This window comes from Talpa occidentalis, unplaced genomic scaffold (assembly GCF_014898055.3).
Source record: "Talpa occidentalis isolate TD23 unplaced genomic scaffold, MPIMG_talOcc4v2.1 talOcc4.6, whole genome shotgun sequence".
NCBI classification, from domain to species: Eukaryota; Metazoa; Chordata; class Mammalia; order Eulipotyphla; family Talpidae; genus Talpa; species Talpa occidentalis.
The window spans coordinates 50,907,407-50,929,484 of record NW_023604972.1 but is presented as its reverse complement, the minus strand read 5'-3'; positions in this window follow the sequence as shown (position 1 = coordinate 50,929,484).

The following is a 22,078-nucleotide window of genomic DNA, read 5'->3' as shown; positions in this document are numbered from 1 at the left end:
TCTATAATTAGACAACCACAACATATTTGAGGTGACTTCTACCGTCTCATTATATTCTTTTCAGTGGTTCATCTTTCTTTGCTCTATTGATTACTTTTGTTAGCATCTTCTTAACTGATTGCTAATACCTGCTGGAGACAGTAAACACTACAAAGTGTATCAGATACTTTTCTGCATAATCGAAAGGCACATGATATAAGAAGATGCAGTGGGGACCAGGTCATATGATATCCCCATTGCTAAGGGAGGTGATGTTGTTGATGGTTTTCTGGAAAAGTTGTACCTAATGTCCCTTTTTCCTAACACACCTAAAAGCCAACAATGTATAAAGTTCCTTCTACTCAAACTCTGCCTTGAAGTTTTCCTCAGAAAGTCGCAGCCCTCCCTCTATCCCACCTTGCTCCCAAAGGGAATCATATAAGTCGATTATAGCCTCTACCAAGTAAAAGAGAAGTTATAAGAATTAATGAGTATCAGGTTTGAGTCCTGACCTGCTACCTCAGGGCAATCTGACCTTAGACTAGTTGCTCAATCTCCTTGCGATTCAGTTTCCTCATTAGTAAAAATCAAGATAATAATGGCAATAATATTAGTGAAAATTACAAGAGTTAATACAAATAAAGTGTCAAGAACAGTGAATGTTTGATACTGAATTGTGGTGTTGCTGTTTTTCAAAGGGTTTTTATTAATTTATATTACCCTCCTGATTACCCTAACCAAATCCTAGAACCTTTTTTTTTAATTACACACCCCAGAATTTATTTACCCTGATTCAGGTTTTCCCCCAAGGACAAACACTGGGGAAGTGTGGTCACAGACTACTCAGGTCAACACATTTTCCTCCCCCATTTCCTCTGCCCCTTCTCCTCACTGACCTTGGCCTTTCGAGCATGGGTGTCCTGTCCTTGTCACCCCCAATAGCCAGCTGAACAAAATCACACTGTGGGGCTGGTCCAGGGGCTGGTTCTGGTCCCATCTGTGGCTCCCTTCTCTGTCCCACCCAGTCGGCAGGAACTCTGAGCATATTCCAGAACAGCAGTGCTCCTATCCATAGGGAGGACTCCAGGGCCCCACACTGGGTTTAAAGACACAAATCCATTTCCTTGGATTTCCACCAGCTCTTGGTGCAAGTGGATGAGCAAACATTTGGTTTCGAGTGCTGAAAGCTTGGAGAAAGGCTTACATTCCATGTTGCCTGGAGGTCCCAGGTGAGCGAGTGGAGCTGATCAGCAGCAGCGATGCAGAGGTCAGGCCTACCTTCTCCCCGCCCCTAACACCCCTGCCTTGGGTGCAAGCAGCCCTCGGGAGTGCACCTCACTGCTGTCCTGGGATCCATTACTGCCCTTTTAACAATAACCCTGGTGGAGCAAGGGGTTAAGACACAGCTCTATGAAGCTATTGGCAGCCACTGCAGCACAGTTCAATCCCTGGCCAGGGAGCTGACCCACATGGCTCAGCAGACCTCTCCTGTCTCACCCACTGCTCCTCTCAGCAGTGTATTTCAGTAGATCCACCTGTTCTGCTCCCACTCTGTCTCTGGTGAATACTCCCACCACCACCACCACCCCCTTGCCCCATATCTCTGGCCTGTACCCCAGCTCTTGTATGCATAAATAAATAAATCTTAAAAAAAAAAACTCAAAAGACCATTTTTTCTGAGCACTGCGTAAGGGCTTCTGAGTGTGCCCTGTGTTTATTTGGTTATACGCCCACCTTTCTCATCAGAGAGCTTCATGATAACATGGGGCATGTCATCTTATTCATTTTTATTTTTATCTCCTGTTCCAAGCACAGTGCCAGCTACATAAAACTGCTCAATAAATGTCACTGAATCGATGCTAATCTCTCCTACTCTGAATACCTTAAAGCACTGATGTACAGTTTGATTTGTATTAAGTAATTTGTCCTTATTTGTCTGAGGCTTTATAAAAGAATTTGAGTCATCTTTTGTGAGTGAGCCTTGGTCCTCAGTTTCTTTGTGTCTAGGACATCTGGACCGTATCTGCCTTTTTTTTTTAAATTATGCCTCCACACTTTGCATAGTTTCATGTTTCCCTATTTGGATACAGACACACTAAGTGTGCCTGCTTCATGCTGTGGAACTGTAAGTATTTGACTGGTAGCCAGAGTGGGGTTTCAGGGTCTGGCCATAGCCCATATAATGCCACTGGAATCCAGAATTAGGTAAAGGGTAGGAATAGGGTTCATCACTTATTGCTCCTTCTTTAACTCTTTCTTCTGTTATCTCTAGATTGTTGATAGCAAATGAGAGAAAGGACATGGGAAAAATTATCTGGGACTATGTAGGTTCTAGAAGTGGTCAGAGATGGTAAGAATGTCATGTGAACTGGATGTCAGAGCAGGAAGAAGTCAACATTTATTGAGCAACATATATATTATACATCACACTTTTGATATCTAATTTCCCAAAACAATTTTGTAAAGTATAGACAATATCTACATTTAATATTAATGTAATACTCAAAGTCACACAGCCTATAAAGATCAGAAGCAGAAGATGGACCCAGTTTTGCCACTCCACTATGTCCATGCTCTTTTGAATCATTCTATCCTCATTCCAACCCATACCACCCAGGACAGCAGCTATCAAGGAAACCTACTATCAACCCAATAGAGGAGAAATGAATAAAAGTGACACCGACAATAGAAGTTATCCTGTGATACCATTCAAAATACTATCACTCAAAATAAGCAGACTTGTTTTTCCTAAGCTGGAGAGCTTGAAAAGAAATCTTCGCAGAGCCTCCCCTGGTGGTGCAGGCGGTTGAGTACCACGCTGTGAAGCTGTCCACAGCCTCTGCAGCATGGGTTTGATCCCGACCAGCCAGCAAGGGTCCCACATGGTGCGGCAGACCTCTCCTGTCGCACCCGCTGCTCCCCTCAGCAGTGTATTTTGTCAGTCTGCCTGTTGTGCTCCCTGCTCTGTCTCTGGTGAATCCTCTCACTCTCCCGCACATCTGGCCTGTACCTCGGTTCTTGTATAAATAAATAAATAAATCTTTTGAAAATAAATAAATAAATAAATAAAAATAAATAAATAAATAAATAAAATCTTCACATATGAATGTCATTGATCTGTTTTTCCCTTTCACTCAGCATGGATAGGAACTCTCTTCTAGACTTGAACATGGAAAGATTTGGAAAAATTGGAGCACAGTTGAGAAACAATACATGCAAAAGGGTGGGGACAATGAGTGGAACAGTCAAGTGGGCATTTCCACCCTTTGTAACAACAGAGGAAGAGGCAGAAAGCCTTCCTTAAATGATCTATTTCCCCAGTACTAACTGTGTTACACTGTTAATGATCTTGAATCATTGGTTTCTAGTTTTTCTGATTCTTTTATTAAATGAGGGGAAACATATAGCTGGTAATTACTATACTCATTCCTCCAGAGTCTCAGAGAGCTATTGGAGAACTGTTTCACTTTTCAAGTTAAATCAAGCACCTATGGCCTGTGAGATTTGGATACTCCACCTGGAGACCTGGCATCGGCATCTATCAGTGTATTTTAAGAAATTGCTTCAATTCTACTATCTTCTGTCAATAATAGTAAGTAAACTTTATTGATGCCCACAGTGTACTAGGGACTTTGCTAAATGCACAACTATCACAGATTATCACTTTTAATTGCCATCATAATTCTAATGGCTAGAACTGTTATTATGTCCTATGTTACAAATGAAGACATCGAGAAATAGAGATATTCAGAAGCTTATTGAAGGTCATAGAGTTAGGAAGTATAATGGTGATAAGAGAGTGCTATTATTTTTTTAACATGATGGTTGAGTCAACCTCAAATATTAACTGAATCATTGCTGTGAGGTCAACCTTCTCAGAAGAAAATTCTGCACGTGGGATTTTTGAGCTATGTCCTTCACAGGTCACGAATGGAAAAGCCAGATAGGAAGGTGAAACAATCAGATCTTCATTTATAATAGCTTATCCTGACTTATTCCAGGATGAATAATTATTAGAAATGAGATCTCATATTCAAGGCCCACACACCTCAGCCCCAACAAAGCTGTAGGGATCCAATTACAGTACCTTAGCCTGAAGGTGAAAATGAAGTTCAAGCAGGGAATACAAAATTAGAGCTGCAAACTGGTGATGAGCCAATAAGCAGGTATTGTCTAAACCAGACCATAATTTTGCTCTCCTAATAGCTAACACCATGTTAAAGTCCAGTGGAAAACAGAATCAAACACAGATGGTTCTAGAGCTTTCAATGAAGGAACTACTTATCAAGGTTTGGACAGAGTTACTAAGGAGGCCAACAATGGATGATGAGGCACCCAGAAATCAGAATTATCAAGAAATTGTTAATAACTACAATTCACTACTGAAAGATCAAGGAGAAATACTATCCCAGAGCCAAATAAATGTTGAAACTATGGAGGAGTGTCAGCTTCCTAAAGAAAACAGAGGATAAACCCAGAGCCTGGATGGCGGGGAAAATACTGCTTTTACCTCTTTCTCTTCCTGCCCTCCAGTATATCACCAGTATCTCCCATGGGCCAAATAAAACAGAAACTAGCTGACTAGAGAAATAGGCCTTGATGGCCAGCCTCCAGGAGCAGTAAACAAAGCAAAACAGGAGTAGTGAACCTGGGGTCTGGCAACAGAAAAGAACAAATTCATAACCATGGACAAGATTGCTGGGAAAAAAATGAAAATGGAAAAGAGAGAGCTTTTGGAAGAATGGGAAGCCTTATCAATTCCCATTTAAATGAGCAATATTCTTTTTAGCATTCCAATTGATTTGATTCCAAGCCTGGCTATTTAAATACTATGACAGATAATCTGTAGATAATATAGGTATTCGAGCAAAAATATCAGCTAAAATGAAGGCACTCCTGTCAAAAAGCCTCCAGGGCTTTAACAAAGAGACCCACAAAAGAGTGAACAACTTCTTTAAACCATCTATTCATTTATCTACCAATTCAGCAAATACCTTTTTAGAGTCAGGTACTTCACTAAACACCAAAAATACAAAGATGAACAAGACAGATGAAGTTTCTTTCCTTCTAGGTTGTATCATCTTGTGGGAAAGATTGAACCAGAATAAGCAAGGGTAAGATACTGCAGATGGGCTTGGAGGAGGATATGCACCACGTCATGAAGAACCTTGGAAGTCAGGGCAAAGGGAGGATATTTTGCTCTAATTTTAATAGGAAGTCATTGCAGAAGTGAGGCCATGACTTCCCACTGCACTTAGAATAAAATCATGCATTGAGAGTTCCAGAAAATCAACTCATAATCTTTCTGCTCTATGAAGCCTGGATGGGTGGGAGCATGAGTGCCTGTTAAAATATTATTTCAGGGTCCACACAAAAAAGATCAGTGACTGGACTAGGAGTGACAGCTGTTGAGATAGAGGTACACAAATACAAAGTATGTTCTCAAGGATATTTGATTTGTTAGAACATGTTAAGATTACATTAAGATGACCTCCAGCCTGGAAGACTAGAAAGCCATGAGTTTTGTACATATTTGCCAACTGGCTTTATGGATGTTCTCTGGTTTCAGTTTTTTACCTGTGTAGATTTTTGGAATGTATTCGCTTCCTAGGGCTGTTGTAGCCAAAATTTAAACCAATAGAACTTTATTGTCTATATTTCTGAAGGCCAAAGTGTGAAACCTAGGGTTGGTTCCTTCTGAAGGATCTGAAGAGTCAGTTCCATGCCTTTTTCCTAGATTCTGGTGGCTGCTGGCAGTCCCTGGTTTGTAAATGCATCACTCCTGTCTCCACCTTTGTCTTTACATAATCTCTTCTCCAGTATCTCTTTGTCTCAAATCTCCTTTCCTTTCTCTTAAAAGGAAACCTTTGTCAATATATTTAAATTTAGGGCCCATTATAAATTCAGAATGATCTCTCCTCCAGATACTTATCATGGTTACATCTGTAAAGATGCTATTTCCAGAGAAGGCCAAATTCACTAATACCAGAGTTCAAGGCTTAGAAACACGTTTAGGGAGGGACACAGTCCTACTCACTACCCTGAGCTTTTTGTTTTCACCAAATTACATCAAATCAATTTAAATAATATTAAATAATGCTATGGGACATAATTTAGATGACAAAGTAATATACAAAAGAAGTTCTATTTATGTCTTAAAAAGTCTTTTATGAGCTGCTGTCTACTCTCTGACATTTAATTTTATAGGCTTGTCCATTTCTTTCTTTCCTTTAGTATTTTGGTGTTTGCTGGTAATATTTTTGCTCATGCTGTTGATTTTGTGTCCCTATTGCCATTTTTGCTCAGGGTTTTGTGTTTCATTTTTTCTTTTCTTGTAGAAGAACTTCTTCCATCATTTTGTGTAGGGCAGGTCTGGTGGTGATAAACTCTATTAGCTTCTGTTTATCTAGGAAAGCCTCTACTTCACCTTCATACCTGAGTGATAATTTCACAGGGTAGATTAGTCTTAGCTGGAAATTCTTATATTTTATAATTGTGAACATTTCATTCACTTTCCTTTTGCCTGGAGAGTGAGTGGGAAAAAGCAGAGTGTGAGTGAAAGCAGAGAAAAGTCTAATTTGGATACATTTGTAAATTTTCTTCTTTTTCCTAGCTCCCTATAATTTTTTTTATCTTTAAATTTTGATATTTTAACAATATGATGTGTCTTGGTGTAGGTCATTTTGCATCTAGAAATTTCAGTGTTCTCTCTGCTTCTTAAATGTCCATGCTTAATTCACCATTTAAGTTTGGGAAATTCTCAGCTACTATTTCTGTGAATGGGGTCTCTTCTCCCTTCTCTCATTTTCTTCACTTTCTTGATGACTCATTAACTTTGTTTCCTCTTCTCATAGAGTTGATATTTCTGATAGAGTTTCCACATTTTTCTTATTTTTCTCTTTTTCTAATTGGGTGATTTGTACTTTTGAGTTTCCTATTTCCAAAATTATTCTTTCTGTCAGTTTAATTCTATTTAAATCACTTAGTGTAAAATAATAATTAAAAATAAAGAAGTAAAGCACTTACTATATCTGTCATCACTCAGTGTCCCTTTTTGTGTTCCTTAAGATTTTCAATCTCTTTGGTAAAGAACTGTCTGTCTTTGTTCCTGGATCTCCTTTCTAAGATTTTGTACCTGCCTATTTGCCTTTGACCTTCCAGTAGCTGACTTAGCCTTTTTTAATATTAGTGTTTTAAAATCTTTGTCTCACAGGCCCTTTCTTTCCGAACCTTTTATATATATTCCAGAAGTTTTATTATTCTCATTTTGCTTTTCCACCTGTGTTCAGATGTTTGCTGCCAATTGTATCCTCCACGGCAAAGTACTGGGACTTGAGGGGGACTTCCAAATCCCCTCTTTAACAAATACTAATTTTTTATAGTTCTTTTGAGGGGAAAAGTTGATCCCAGCCTCTCTTTTCTGCTATGATGTGGGCGAACCCCTGCACAGTTTTAAAGCAATCCCTTTCTTCACCTGCCACCCACTCCTCGTAAGCTCACACCTCTGTTCACTCCTGGCCACTTCCTACACCCTGGTTTGAGACTTCTTCCCAAATGATTTAGACGCACAGAGCTTCTGATTTTATATTAGAATATTACATCTGAAAAGACCTAGAGACTGCTTTCTCTGATTCTCATTTTACAGATGGGAGACTAAGAAAAACCCAGAGAGATCAATCTGCCTATCTACGGTCACACAAAAGTTAGTGGCAAAAACAGGAATGGAGAGCACAAAAATCTGTTGATTCTGACCAAATTCTCTTTCCTCTAATCCAGGCTGCCTTATAAATCCCTTTGCCTATAGAGTCTCTCTGCTTCAACCAGCACTTAATGATGAAGTGTCTGCTGCTCTCGTTTGTCCCCTCTATACTTTCTTTGCCTCCCTAGATAAGGTCAGAGACTGTGTCATCATTTGGCATTATACACAGTGCTGACTCTATTACTCAAGGCTATTCAATATACTTATGGGTTGGCTGATTGATTATGCCTTAGTCCCACATTTGCATACCTAACCTCTCATATTTTTAAGTCCACAAGCTGAATTTACATAGCAGTCAGGTACCTCCAGTTCCGGTTTGCTCTAAAAAAAATCTAAAGTAAAATCACCTTCATTTTATATCTTTATTATTGTCAAATGCTGCTAAAATATCTAGTCAACTATTATAAAGGAAATTGTAGTTTCTGTATTCTTTGGTTTCTATTACAATCATTGCACAAATTGAGTTTGCCTAAGATCCTAGATTCTGACTACTTGTTACTAAATCCTGGATATTTCATTAGTGATTGATGACCTAATTCTTTTAATATACCTTCCAAGAGAGCTTTCCCATTACCCATGCTCTCTCAGGAAGGAGGTGAGGATACAAAAGGGGAAGGGAGTGGAGAAATCTACTAAATTCTCTGAAAATACATTTTTGAGTTTAGAAGCAAGCAAGTCTTAGCAACACAGAAATGTGTTCACCAGCATTTTAAGAACACAACCAGCATCTGTCCTCTATTCAACTTAATTGATGTAAAAAAATGTGATTTTCATCTGTTCAATCTGACAGCTGGACTAGCTTTTGCCTTGTAAACTGGACACACATTAACAACTCAAAGACTGTTGCCTCTGGGCTTCCAAGGGGAATCCAGAAAAGAAACACTCTTCACCAGACTTGTCTCAGTTAAATCCTGATTACCAGCCTCATTCCAGATTACCTGTGGCTCCCCTTGAAACCACACCTCAATTCCACCTCTAATCTGTTTTTGTTGTTGCTGTTTCATATTTCCTGAATATTCCTGGTCTCATTAGCTTCTAACAGATGGCTGTTCACATCCACACACTTTACCCCATAGATATTTTCACAATTAATATTTTAACTAGCTAGTAATGTTAGTAACTAGATTCATAAAACCATGTAGTTTAGTGATTGAGAGATCTGATGTAGGAATAAGGCAGAGCTTAGTAAAGCCTCAATTTTTTATGTATCTATATGACATTGGGCAAAAAGTTAAACTTTCCAAGATTCAGTTTCCTTGTTCATTATTTAGGGATTGAAAATATCTCTAAATAGGATAGTTGGGATACACATGAACCTTTAAGCATCATGCCTGACATATAGTGACCCTTCAATTATTACTAGATACTCTCAGCAGTGCTGGTGCTATTGTTATAAAACAATTAAATGTTCTTAGAAAGTATAAGAGTGATGAAGAGAATCAGAACAAGGCTGACTTTCTGATTTAGATGTGGAAACAAAAGAAACTCTGGGAAAAGTTGGAAATTGCGTAGATGTTTCTCTCACCCTGTGGGTGGCATGACCAATTGAAAAGGCTAATTGAGCAGCAACCCCAGATAACTTCAGGGATGATAAGTTTCATGAGCATTATCTGGAAACTTTATCTTGCTCACAAAAATAAGCAGGGTCGCCTACAAAAAAGAGTTTAAAATCTGGTCACTAAGCAGTATTTTGAACAGCAAATACAGCTGGACAGTAATATTTACGGTCAATTTACCAGAATCAGGTATCAGATGACCTCTGACACTTGCCATCGCTTACTAAAGAGCTAATTAGCTGTAAAAATGAGGTGACAAGTCAATTGTATCAACACAAAGGACGAATTTGTCATGTGGGATTCGCTAGTAGTAAGGCTGCCATTACAGCTTCTGGGTGGCTACTTTCCCCACAAAAGACGCTAACTTTCCCTGAAGGGAAGAAGGAGGTGGAAGCCAAGTGTAATGGAGACCCAGGAATGCTCACATCAGAGTTAGGATGTGACACAAGCAGTGACCTCAGGGACCCAGAGATACAAGGCGTCCAGTCAGGCAGGAGAAAGAATGTCTACCTCATCAGGAGTGGTATTAATAACTATTAGCAACACTAGCATGGGTAACTAATAAAAATGATATTATTCACCATATTTTCCACTCGGCTTTGCCCAGCAGAACTAAGTCTTATTTTCACAATGGATTTTTCCCCCCTGATTCTGAAGTTCATATATGTCCCTTAACACTTCCTTCAGGGAAAGATATTGGAAATAGGGAGAGATATTGGAAACCACAGAAATTTTCAAAGATTGGGGAAAAAACACTAATAAATCCTCCCACTCCTAAGTAATAAGCAAAAACACTAATAACTCCCCCCACTCCTAAATAATTAGCATCAGCACTTTGTGTGGCTCTTTCTTTAGTAAACAAAACTGGAATCAAATCACATACATATATTATGGTCTTTCTTAACATTATATCCAAAAACACATTTTATGTCATTTCCTTTACTCATTTTAATAACATTATTGAAACCATTTTATGATTTTTCATCATCTGGGTATATCATAATTTATATAATCCATGTCTTTCCAAGTTTTCCTGCTTTCAGAGGTCACTCTTTAATGTTAATGTAACAGTAATCTAATTTCCCAACAACTTATGCAGTATATTCAGTATCTTTATTTTTTAAATGTCCTGTCTTTGTCACCATAGCCTTTGCTCACCTACTTGGCTGATTCTTAACCATTGTTCTCTATCCTGGTACAGCTCATCACACAAAGGCACATACACAATTACTACGCCACTGAGGTAATGAGGCCATCATTAAGCAACAGAGGGGGGTATCAAACCTGGGAGGAAAAACATGCTTCTTTACTCTCTTGTCCCATGGTGAACATGGACCATTCCTTAAGTCCCTGAAATCTGCTAAAATCAGATGACAACATCACAGGCTTTTAATGAATGATAAACATAGCTAATTAGCATGGGCTCCATAAAGAATTATTTGGTATAATGTGGATTCTTCTAGGGTTTCTCACATGAAATTGGCCCTTGACAGAAATTTCTAGGCTTCTCCATCACCAGAGTCCTGGCCCCACGTCTTCTTTTGACTTCAGAGGAAGAGTAATGTTTCCCCTCCTCTGTTCCTCCATAGTGTCTTTCCTAGAATGGTTGAGGGTAAAAACCCACATTTTTCAGAGAAAATTCCCATCTTCAATCAAAGGAGTTGACTTAGTGCTCAAGGCCCAAGCAAGGTGATTAAAAGAGTTGACTAAGTATTTGCCAAAGTCAGGATAGTGCATGCTACATAGCACTGTGTCAAAATTGGACCAACTGTTTCAAATTTTTCTCCAGAAGTCACCTACCAATCACTTCTGGTGTGGTTTGGTCTCACCAAATATTTAGAAAAAATACACATACCAATCTTTCAAACTGCAAAAGTTTTTTTTTTTTTTTTTATAAAGATTTATTTATTTATTTATACAAGCACTGGGTACAGTCAGAAGTGTGGGAGGGTGAGAGAATTCACCAGAGCCAGAGCGGGGAGCAGAGCAGGCAGAAGGACCGAGGTACACTGCTGAGGGGAGCAGCGGGCGGCAGGAGACGTCTGCGTGCCATGTGGGACCCTCCTCCGGTGGCCAGGGAGCAGCCAGGGATCGAACCGGCGCTGCAGAGGCTGTGGGCAGCTTCGCAACCCAGCGCTCAACCGCTGCGCCACCAGGGAGGCCCCAAACTGCAAAAGTTTTGAAGCACCAACCAAATAAAATTTATATCAGAGTAAAAAGCATTTTATTAATTTGCTAATTTGCTAATTTGTTAATAGTTAATTATATTAACTCACTATCAGCTGGCATTTTCCCCAATATACAGAGCTAGAACATTTTACATCTTAGTCTGACACGTTTGCATTCAAGTAAAGGGTGATTTCATAGTTTTTCTCTCAGGACAATTGAGAAATATTCTACCTATATATAAATGCCTCCATTTCTAAATGAAAACTGCTAGCAATAATTGAATGATAATTCTGCAGTGTCATAAAACACTGAAAGATCTTAAGAGTCACTAAAAAAGAGTGCACTGTTGTGTGTAGTATTATGTCCCTTGGAAATATATGTTACAGTCGAACCCCTAGTACCTGTGAATGTGACCTTGTTTAGCAACAACATCTACAGATGTACTTAATTTAAAGTAAGCTTACAATGGTGTCGAATCTTCCTAATCCAGTACATGATGTCCTTATAAAAAGATGGAATTTCAGACACGAGCATCACAGACATTAGGGAACATGTCTTGTGATGGTGCAGGCAGAGATTGGAGGGATGCATCTACAGGCCAGGGAACTCTGAGGATTGCCATCATCAAGAAGCTTGGAGAAAATATGCAACAGTTCTCTCTCAGAAGCTCCAGAAGGCACCTATCTTGCCAACACCCGGATTTTGGATTTTTGGCCTCTAAAACTGACAGAGAATAAATTACTATTGTTTTAAGCCACTGGGTTGGGGATGTTTTTTATGGAAAACTTATAAATCTAGTACAATTTCTATGCTTCTGTAACCCAGTGTTTCTCAGCAGGGATACTTTTTGCCCCAGGAAACATTTGGCAACTTCTACAGATGATTCTGGTTGTTTCAATTAAGGGTGATGCTGTTGTAACCTAGTGGGTAGAGACCAGGGATGCTAATGAGCAGCCTAGGAGCCACAGGACAGACCCATAAGAGACTCACCCATCACAAAATGTCAACGGTGCCAATTTTGCAAAGCCCTTATTTAACTTACCCCTTTGGAGAAATTCATCTTCTTTATCACTGTTGCCGTAAATAATAATGCAATGAGCATCCTCATACGCAGTTACTGACTAGCCAGTAGTAGCATTTACCTTGAATTTAACTTCTTGGAGTATTATCTGTTCTCTTTTTCTTATTTAATAAGTATTTTGTCATTTTTGTCATCCTATTTGCATATGAGTTAATGAAAAGCTGTAAATATTTTAAAGATGGTAGAGAGACATCAGTGCTTCCTGTGTTTAATCCTTAGATCTGCTCTAATATTCCTACCATATATGCTCCATCCTCAAATAACAAGGATAGCTTAGGAAGAAAGTATTTTCATCATAATAGTTATTATAAACCACATGCTATAATTCCTGGTTAAAAAAAAAACATTTTGTGAGTATAATAAACTTGGATCTAAAAAAATAAATATTTTCTAAAAGAAAATTGACATATCCATGAGGCAGGCTTTCCTACTGGAAGATACTTAGCTTTGCTTATTTTTTAAATGGTAAGAAAGATGAATACATTGAGGTATGAAACTCAACAATCATGACCTTACCTGTCCTTTTTCTTTTAGCTCCAATGAAAATACTGCTATTCAATTGTGCTCATAGTTATCAACAATGGACACTATTTGGCCCTTGACTGGGGTGTATTTTCTTTTTTCAAGCACATAATATGACTTTTACTACATACAGTAAAATACTTGTGGTTTTATTTGTTAGGAGACAGTTTTCTTGAGTTTCTCATGCTTCTGCGCATCTTGTGAGCAGAGACACCAGGCAGGCTTTGGTTCCACATTATATTGTCAAGAATGTTTGCATAATAAGCAGTCTTGAAAGATAGAGATGCTATCTTCATTCAGAGCAAAGAGTAGATATACTTACTACCCAGTATAATAAAGATACTACAGGGCAAATATAGGACAGTTTGTTTATTGCATATTATAAAAGACTTGAGTTTGCTAAACTTGGAGTCTCGGGTAGTGACACAAATCCACAGTGTGAACACTACCAAAATGGACCCCTCCAAATGGTCGTAGTGGACTTGGGCATCAAGAAGTACAAACAAAAATATGAAGCTGTTGTTACCTGCTTGTTGTGAGTAACGGTCGTTTGACTGACCCAGTAATATGTCTTCTCCCAACATCCATGAAACTGTGGTAGGCTAACATGTTACCTTGTATGTAAGGTGAATTTCAGACCCTTCACATTTCTTGCCATTATTCTACCTTTCAAAGTCTACAGTTTATGAAAATGTCTCATTCAGCACAGCATTTTATTTTATTTATATTTCCTCCTCCCATCCCAGTCCTACTGATTCAGGCAGGGGTAATTGGGAGCATGAGGCTAATGACTGGTTCACTTCTGGAACTATGCAGAGTAGAAGCTCTGGTTCAACCAAAATGTTACTGTTATCTCTTGGAGCTTAAGCCCCAACTGGGGCCTGGAAGAAATCAAGCTCTTAGAAGGAATCTAAGAGGTTGCTCTTCCATGTTTCAATGGAAATGTCAGTTATGTGCCAGAGCATGTTAATCTATGATCTCAGGACATGGAGCATGGAAAAATTGTATGCACCTATCCAACTTCTAGCAGAAAACATAATAAAGTTAATCCTGAAGTCTAAGCAAAAGCAATTTTTTTTAACCTAATACTCTCTTAATTCTATTTAAAGCAACTACCTCGGTGATTCAAATTGGGACGGAGATATAGATTTTTATACATTATTTACCCATTAGAAGAATAGAGTCATCACTGAAATAAGACTGATCAGTGGTTCAAGAGACATAGGCAATATAGGAAGTCAAATGAAAATATGCATAAGTCTCAGGAAAAAAAGAGTCTAGTAATCACTTTCTCAAAACTACCAACTGGTAAAAACAGAGCCACCCCATAACACCAGCTCTTTGAGAAAAAGCATAATTGTTTGTTTTACCACATCTCATCATTGTCTTGTCACTACATTGCCTCAAGAAGTTACTGTGGCTTGTGGCCAAAAGCCATTCAGGGGAAAGTGCTAACTCCAGAATGCCTATGAACCCCTAAGTAAACTTGATATGGGCAAGTGATTAACACAGCAGGCATTGGTGACTGTTTCTTGTATAGCCAGAAGGAACTTTACTTCAAATAAGTACTTCCTAAAGGATTTCTTTAAACGGTAGGAATCCAATGTGCCCAAATGCTTGCTATCACTTGAACCCCCAAGTTCATAGGCAGGGAATATAAGGAACTGACAAGTGATTAGTTGAAACTGAAGTTAAAGCACTTCTGAAATTATAATTATGAAAAGGTAATTACATTAAATTGACTCAGTGTTTTGGAAATACGCCAAATGCTTGAAAATGAATGATGCCTTTTACCTTTTCCCTGAATAACTGTTAGCCAAAATGAAAAAGGGTTTAGCAGAAGATGTTACTACTGCTTAAAAAAAAAAAAAAAACCTGGTACTGGTATCACAGATTCAGGGAGCTGACATTAGGCTCATCTATTCTTTTTTTTTTTTTTGTAAAGATTTATTTAATTTATTTATTCATACAAGCACTGGGTACAGTCAGAAGCGTGGGAAGGTGAGAGAATTCACCAGAGCCAGAGCGGGGAGCAGAACAGGCAGAAGGACCGAAGTACACTGCTGAGGGGAGCAGCGGGCTGCAGGAGAGGTCTGCGCGCCATGTGGGACCCTCCTCTGGTGGCCGGGGAGCAGCCGGGGATCGAACCGGCACTGCAGAGGCTGCGGGCAGCTTCGCAACCCAGCGCTCAACCGCTGCGCCACTGGGGAGGCCCAGGCTCATCTATTCAACTGACTTATTTTGCAATCTCAGATCTAGAAAATTTAAATAATTTTTCAGCAGGGAACCAGACTTCCAGGTTATTTTTGTAGCATTTATTTTTATTCAAAATATATATTAAATAATGTGCTTATTGCAAAAAAAAAATTTGGAAAATACACAAAAGCACAAATATAACAAAAATCATGCTTAATCCATCCATCCCAAAGTTAGCAGTTATTAACATTTTTTCAAAATTGGAATCATGCTACAAATGCTGGTTGGTAACCTGCTTTTATTTGCACATTATAATGCACTCTGAACTTTTCCAAGTCATTAAATATTATTTTACTGTATCATTCTTAAAAATTACATTGTATTTGAAAATATGAATATACAATCTATCATGTAACTACTCCCCATTGAAGTATTAGTTATTTACAATATTTTATTACTCAAAATACTGTGTTCAATAGACAGAAATTATCTATGAACATTTCTGTTTCTTTGGAATACATTATTAAAGTGAAATTGCCGGCTTAAGTGGCAAAATGCTTTTTTTTTAATTTATTTAAATTTTATTTTTATATTCCCCATACAATTACAATCCACTTATTTTGACCCCAACCCCTCCTTTCCCTGCCCCCCAACCCCCATATAGTGTCTCTGGTTCATAGTTTTTTGTTGATTTTGATATTTTCTTTCTTATAGTTATTCTACTGCCAAGTTAACTTTTAACATCTGAAAATTGTACCATTATTAACCTCTGTCACAGTCTCATCGATTGCCATTATTATTTTTGAAATTCTTAATTGATAAGTAAAGAGAATGGTAGCTTGCTGATTTGCTTTTATTTAATTACTGCAGTCACTTTAAGTTGATTGGGCATTTGAATTTCACATTTTTAAAAAAATTGTCCAAAGTCAAGTTATCTGCTTTCCAATTTACTGTTATGTGCAAGGAAGTAAGATTTTGTTTCAAGGTTTGTTTTTGTTTGTTCATTTTTTATTTGGTTTGGTTTTAGCACAATGTGTTATGGCTTCTCTAATAAAACATAGTGATTGCTTTACATCGAAAATGTTTGGCAATTTTTCATACTTATTCATTAGTGGAAAAACAAGACCTAGGAAGAGAATTTGCCATTTGGAGAACAGTGTCCTAATACCCTTAGTCATGGCTCCCCAAAACATCAATAAAAACATACTTCAACAAGGCTGTATAATAATATATAATTAACCATTATCTAGATTCTCCCTGAATTCCAAAAACCCTATATTAAAAGTAAAGTATCCCATTGAAAACGGAAATTTTCATGAGCCTTTTTTTTTATAGTTGCTCAATTAAAGGCTTTATTATTATCTGGATTCTGTATAAAGAAAGAGTTATCTTTTCCTTGTATATGGATTTTTTAGTGATTCTTTTGCAAAACTATCTAACTGCTGTCTTTGGGAGAATTCACAATTCCTATGGATTTTCCCACTTATAAACACAAGTACAGAAAAAGTGCCTCAGCCTACCTGCAGTCACTCATTATTACTTTGATGACTTTTGTCCTTCTGTGGCAAGGTCTGCAGTAAGTAGGACTGTCCTTGGGAGTTAATGGTTGAGGCACAGAAAGCCAGACTCAAAGAAACCTTCATGTCATTGAACAACATAATTGTATTTCACTGTCCTTTTCCCCTGGTACTTTAAGAAGGTTTTACGTTAGTTTATGATGTGACTCTTTCCTGCCATTCTGAATTTTTCTGAGCAGTGAACAACAAAGACACAATAAGTCTTATGTCTAAATGATTCTTGGAGTTGTCTTTTTATTCACTGTAGTCCCATACCTACATGTAATCTAAAATTCCTTAGTTTCCTTAAATGTCTTCTTTAAGCAGAAAAGGGAAGGAGAGAATTGAGATGATCATCGAAATGAAATTTCCCATTCTTGGGAATGGTCCTGTAACAGTAAAGTGAAAAATTAAAACAATCATCCACAGTAGCCAAAGTGGGAAGTTTACTTGCAGCTCAGATAATGCCCCAGGTCTGCACTGCATTTTCTTGCAGCAATACGGCCTTACTTTTCCAGCTTGACACCCAACGGAGGAACATTGAATTGGATGGCATATCTCTAAGAGGTGCTATAAACCTATGTCAAGAGTTTCTTTCATGGAGGAAAAAATAAAGATGCGGTTTTCCCAACACAGTTTCAGTCCTCTAAGTGAAGGCCAATGGAAATAGGCTACATTTTCCGCCCCAGCCTTTTATCCCTAACTTTTTAAGCTTTCGTGGTAAGAAAACATGTTCTTTTCTCCTGCTATTGGGCTTTCAGACCATTTTTCTACACAGAAAAGAAGCCTCTGGCATTTTTTACATTGCAAGCAGCAGTTGCTTGGCTGCACTATCAAAGCAGGCCCAGCAGATCCTCTTGAATGGAGAATCCAAGACCCACCACAGACTCTGGCTGCACTAATGAACTAAGAGCACAGATTCTGCCAGACCCCAGTAAGACAGCAGGGGAGGACATAAAATCCCTAGGAGATGGGACCAGGCTTTGGCCATAAAGAATCAACTTGTCTTAGCAGGTGCTGTAAGTCCCCACATCTGCTGGCCATATAAGACAAAGTGGGTAATAGACAGTGTGAAAATGTAAATACACCATGAAGATTTATTTGATTACTTTTCTTGGTATTAGTCATATTAAGGTTTGATGTTTTTGCTATTGTTTTTTATATTAAGCAAATTTATACATTATTTTAGCAAAGAGTAAAATCAAATGAATTGCTTTCCTAAATTTATTTTAGCATAATATTCATTAGTGATAGAGGAGAATGTCTTAAACTAGAGCATTTCTGGTGAAGCTCATAGGATTCGTCTCCCCGTGGAAGATTCAAAGAAACAAGCAAACTACTGTTATTGATGGAGGCAATGCTTAAAGGAAAACAGAATAACAAAAGTCCACTGTCATTTGTATACAGAGGAACGTAGTACAGTATTTGAGGATTCCTTCAGGTTCCCAAAGCAGAGGAACCTGGGTTCAAATCCTCATCTGTTTTCTACAAGTCACATAACTTCTCTGAGATTCAGTTTCTCTCCTATATAAATACAATGGGAATAAAAATATCTTCCTCACAGAGCTATGGGCAGGTGAAAATAAAATACACTGTTGAGCACTTAAAGCAGCATCTAAAATAAAATGAGCATTCAATAAATCATAACTTAGTATTATAGTTATTGCTAATGATTATTTATTTACACACTTGTTTATCTAAAATAAATTTAAGGTGCTCTATAAGGATAAATAAAACTTGGTAAAACAACATAAGTCAGTATAATAAAAAGAGAAATGGAACAAAAATAAATAGAATTTTGTTCATAAATCTTTTCTTTTCCATTTGCACACTATGGCTCAACCAGATTAAAATCTGTATGTCTTCTTCATGAATTACTCATCAAATACACAGTAACTTACACCAAGGTACAGCATTGCCACACTAAAGGGACTCCTGGGAAGACTAAAAGCTTCATTTTTATTTCATATCGGGTCACAAATTCTTGCTTTGGCTCCCATGAAAATACAGTTATCAAGAAACAGATTACTATAAACTTCAATGCCTGGTCTACAAGTACCACAAAACAGAATAAAGTGACCTCCATTGACTCTGCCCTGAATGATCCATGAACCTCTCTTTCACTTTTCACTTCAGTTTTTCTGCCTCTACCCCTCCCCTGATTTTCATGCCTATCAAAAATTATAACATTGCACTGTTATTTAGTGATACCTCGAAAATATCCCATAATAAATTGTATTTTAGAAAAATATCACCTTCAGTGTCACATCTCTAGGGAGGTGAAGCAACTTGGCATGCAAATTTTCACATTGACTTTTGAATATTAATTATGTGTCGCACTACCTCCTCACATAATTATTTTTGCAAAAATTTGACTACAGCAGGCTGTAGGATTAGCATTTTAAATACTTGCTAGAGATGGGAGTTCACCAATAAACATAACCACTTGGACTCCTACAAAGGTATGATTTAGTTTCTAATGCTCAAAGTATATTTGTTTATTGTAACAGGTTGAGAATTGAAAATACTGTATCACAAAGATGGGAAGAAACAGAGGTTTCCTCTTAAATTCAAGTTAAGTGACTGTGGTTCCTTGGAATCTTTCGTGGAACAGTTTAAGCTCAATGGGAAAGAGCTGTAGCCAACTAATGACCTGTTCTGGGCAGAGGAGCAAGAGAGTGGAGGTGTGAGAGCAAGGATGTTCCAGTTTGCTGTGTACACTGGGCCTACAAACTCATAGATCAATTTCAGCCACAGGAAGTTGCTTAGTGGATTTTAAACATGATACTGAGTATTCTTCCAACCCCATCGCCCCCTCACCACTCTTTCTTTTTTAAGATTTATTTATTTATGCATACAAGAACTGGGGTACAAGCCAGAATTGTGGGGGCAGTGAGAGGATTCACCAGAGACAGAGTTAGGAACAGAATAGGCGGATCTCCTGAAATACACTGCTGAGGGGAACACGGGGAGACAGGAGAGGTCTGCTGTGCCATGTGGGCTGCTCCCTGGCCAGCCAGGGATTGAACTCGTGCTGCAGTGGCTACTGATAGCTTCATAGGTTGCGTCTTAACCACTTGCACCACCAGGGAGGCCCCTTCGCCACTCTTTCAAGCTGCTATGCACACTAAGAACAGTGCAGGTGAGTCCTGAGCTGGTGCTCAGCCAAAGGAACAAGATGAAATTGCTATTGATCAGGGGAATTCACCATGGGAAAGCACCACAAGGTGGACAAGAAAGGCAGGTTAAGAGGGAAAAAGGGGCCTCTTTTGTGGCGTAGGGGTTAAAGTCTCAGCACTGTCAAGCCAGTCACTGAAACATGAGTTCAATCCCCAGCCAGGGTGCTAAACCACATGGCACAGCAGACGTCTCCTGTCTTGCCCACTGCTCCCCTCAGCAGTGTATTTCAGTCAGTCTGCCTGATCTGTTCCCCACTCTGTCTCTGGTGAATTGTCTCACCCCCCACACCTTTCGCCTGTACCCCAGCTCTTGTATGCACAAATAAATAAATCTTTAAAAAAAAAAGACTTGAGTAGACTTTCCTCATAGAAGACATATAAATGACCAAAGGTATATGAAAATATGCTTAACATCACTAATCACTACAGAAATGCAAATCAGGGGGCCTCCATGGTGGCTTAGGGGTTAAGTCTCAATACTGTCACCTCTGTGGTCTGAGTTCAAACTCTGGCCAGGGAACTAACCCAACTAAGGCACAGCAGACCTCTCCTGTCTTGCCCACTGCTCTCTTTAGTAACGTATCTCAGTAAATCTGCCCGTTCTGCTCCCTACTCTATCTCTGGTGAATTCTCTCACCCCCTGCACCTCTGGCCTATAACCCAGTTCTTCTATGCATAAATAAATAAATAAATCTTAAAAAAAAAGAAATGCAAATCAAAATCACACCTTTGAAGATGATTACTAATAAAAAATAATAGTCAGTTGTGTTAGCAAAGATGTGGTGAAATTGGCAAACTTGTTCACTGGTAGTATGTATATATAATGGCAAAACCACCCTGGAAACAGCATATGAATTCTAGTTAAAAAATTTTAAATTAAATCTACCTTAAAAGCTAGCAATCCCATTTCTGGATATAAATCCAAAGAATTAAAATTAGTATATAAAATAGATGTCTTCACTTGATGTTCATTTCAGTTTTAATCATATAATCAAGATATGATAACAACTTGAGTATCCATCACTCATATAAATAAGGAATATGTTGGGGCCTCCCCGGTGGCGCAGCGGTTGAGCGCTGGGTTGCTAAGCTGCCCGCAGCCTCTGCAGCGCCAGTTCGATCCCCGGCCACCGGGCGAGGGTCCCATATGGCGCGCAGACCTCTCCTGGCGCCCACTGCTCCCCTCAGCAGTGTATTTCATCACTCTTCCTGCTCTGCTCTCCCCTCTGGCTCTGGTGAATTCTCTCACCCTCCCGCACTTCTGACTGTACCCAGTGCTTGTATAAATAAATAAATCTTTAAAATAAATAAATAAATAAGGAATATGTTGTTTATACATATAATGGAATATTATCAGTCTTAAAAAAAGAAAGAAATCCCTGCCATATGTAAAAACATGGATTAACCTGGAGGCTATTTATTGCTCAATGAAATAAGCCAATCACAGAAGGACAAATCCTGCACAATTCTACTCATATGAAATATTTAAAGTAGTGAAACTCATCAAAGTTGAAAGTTGAATGATGGTTGCCAGGGGCTGGGAAAAATGGAATGTGTTTGTTCAATAAGTATAGTTTCAGTTATATAAGGTGAGTAAGTGCTAGAGATCTACAGTACAACATAGTTCCTACGTTAACAATACTGCATTTTGCACTTAAAAATTTTAAGAAAGTAGGTCTCATGTAAGTATTATATTGTGTTCTTCATATTAAGTGTTCTTACCACACACACACACACACACACACACACACACACATACACAGAGTGGGGGACATGAGGAATCTTTTGGAGGTGATAGATACGCTTATTACCTGGATTGGAATAATGTTTTTACAAGAGCATATGTTCATACTCATCAAATTGTATATATTAAATATGTGCATTTTTAACATCAATTATGCCTCAATAAAGTTGATTTCAAAGAGATGTGTACTGTAGTCATTTGGGGTAAGGTGACAAGACATTTGCAACATTTTCTAATAATTTAGCAAAACCATCACATTTAAAGAGAGAGATTAAAGCAAAAAAGGGAATGATTGTAGAATCTAAGTGGAGGCTATAGAGCTGTTCATTTTATTCTT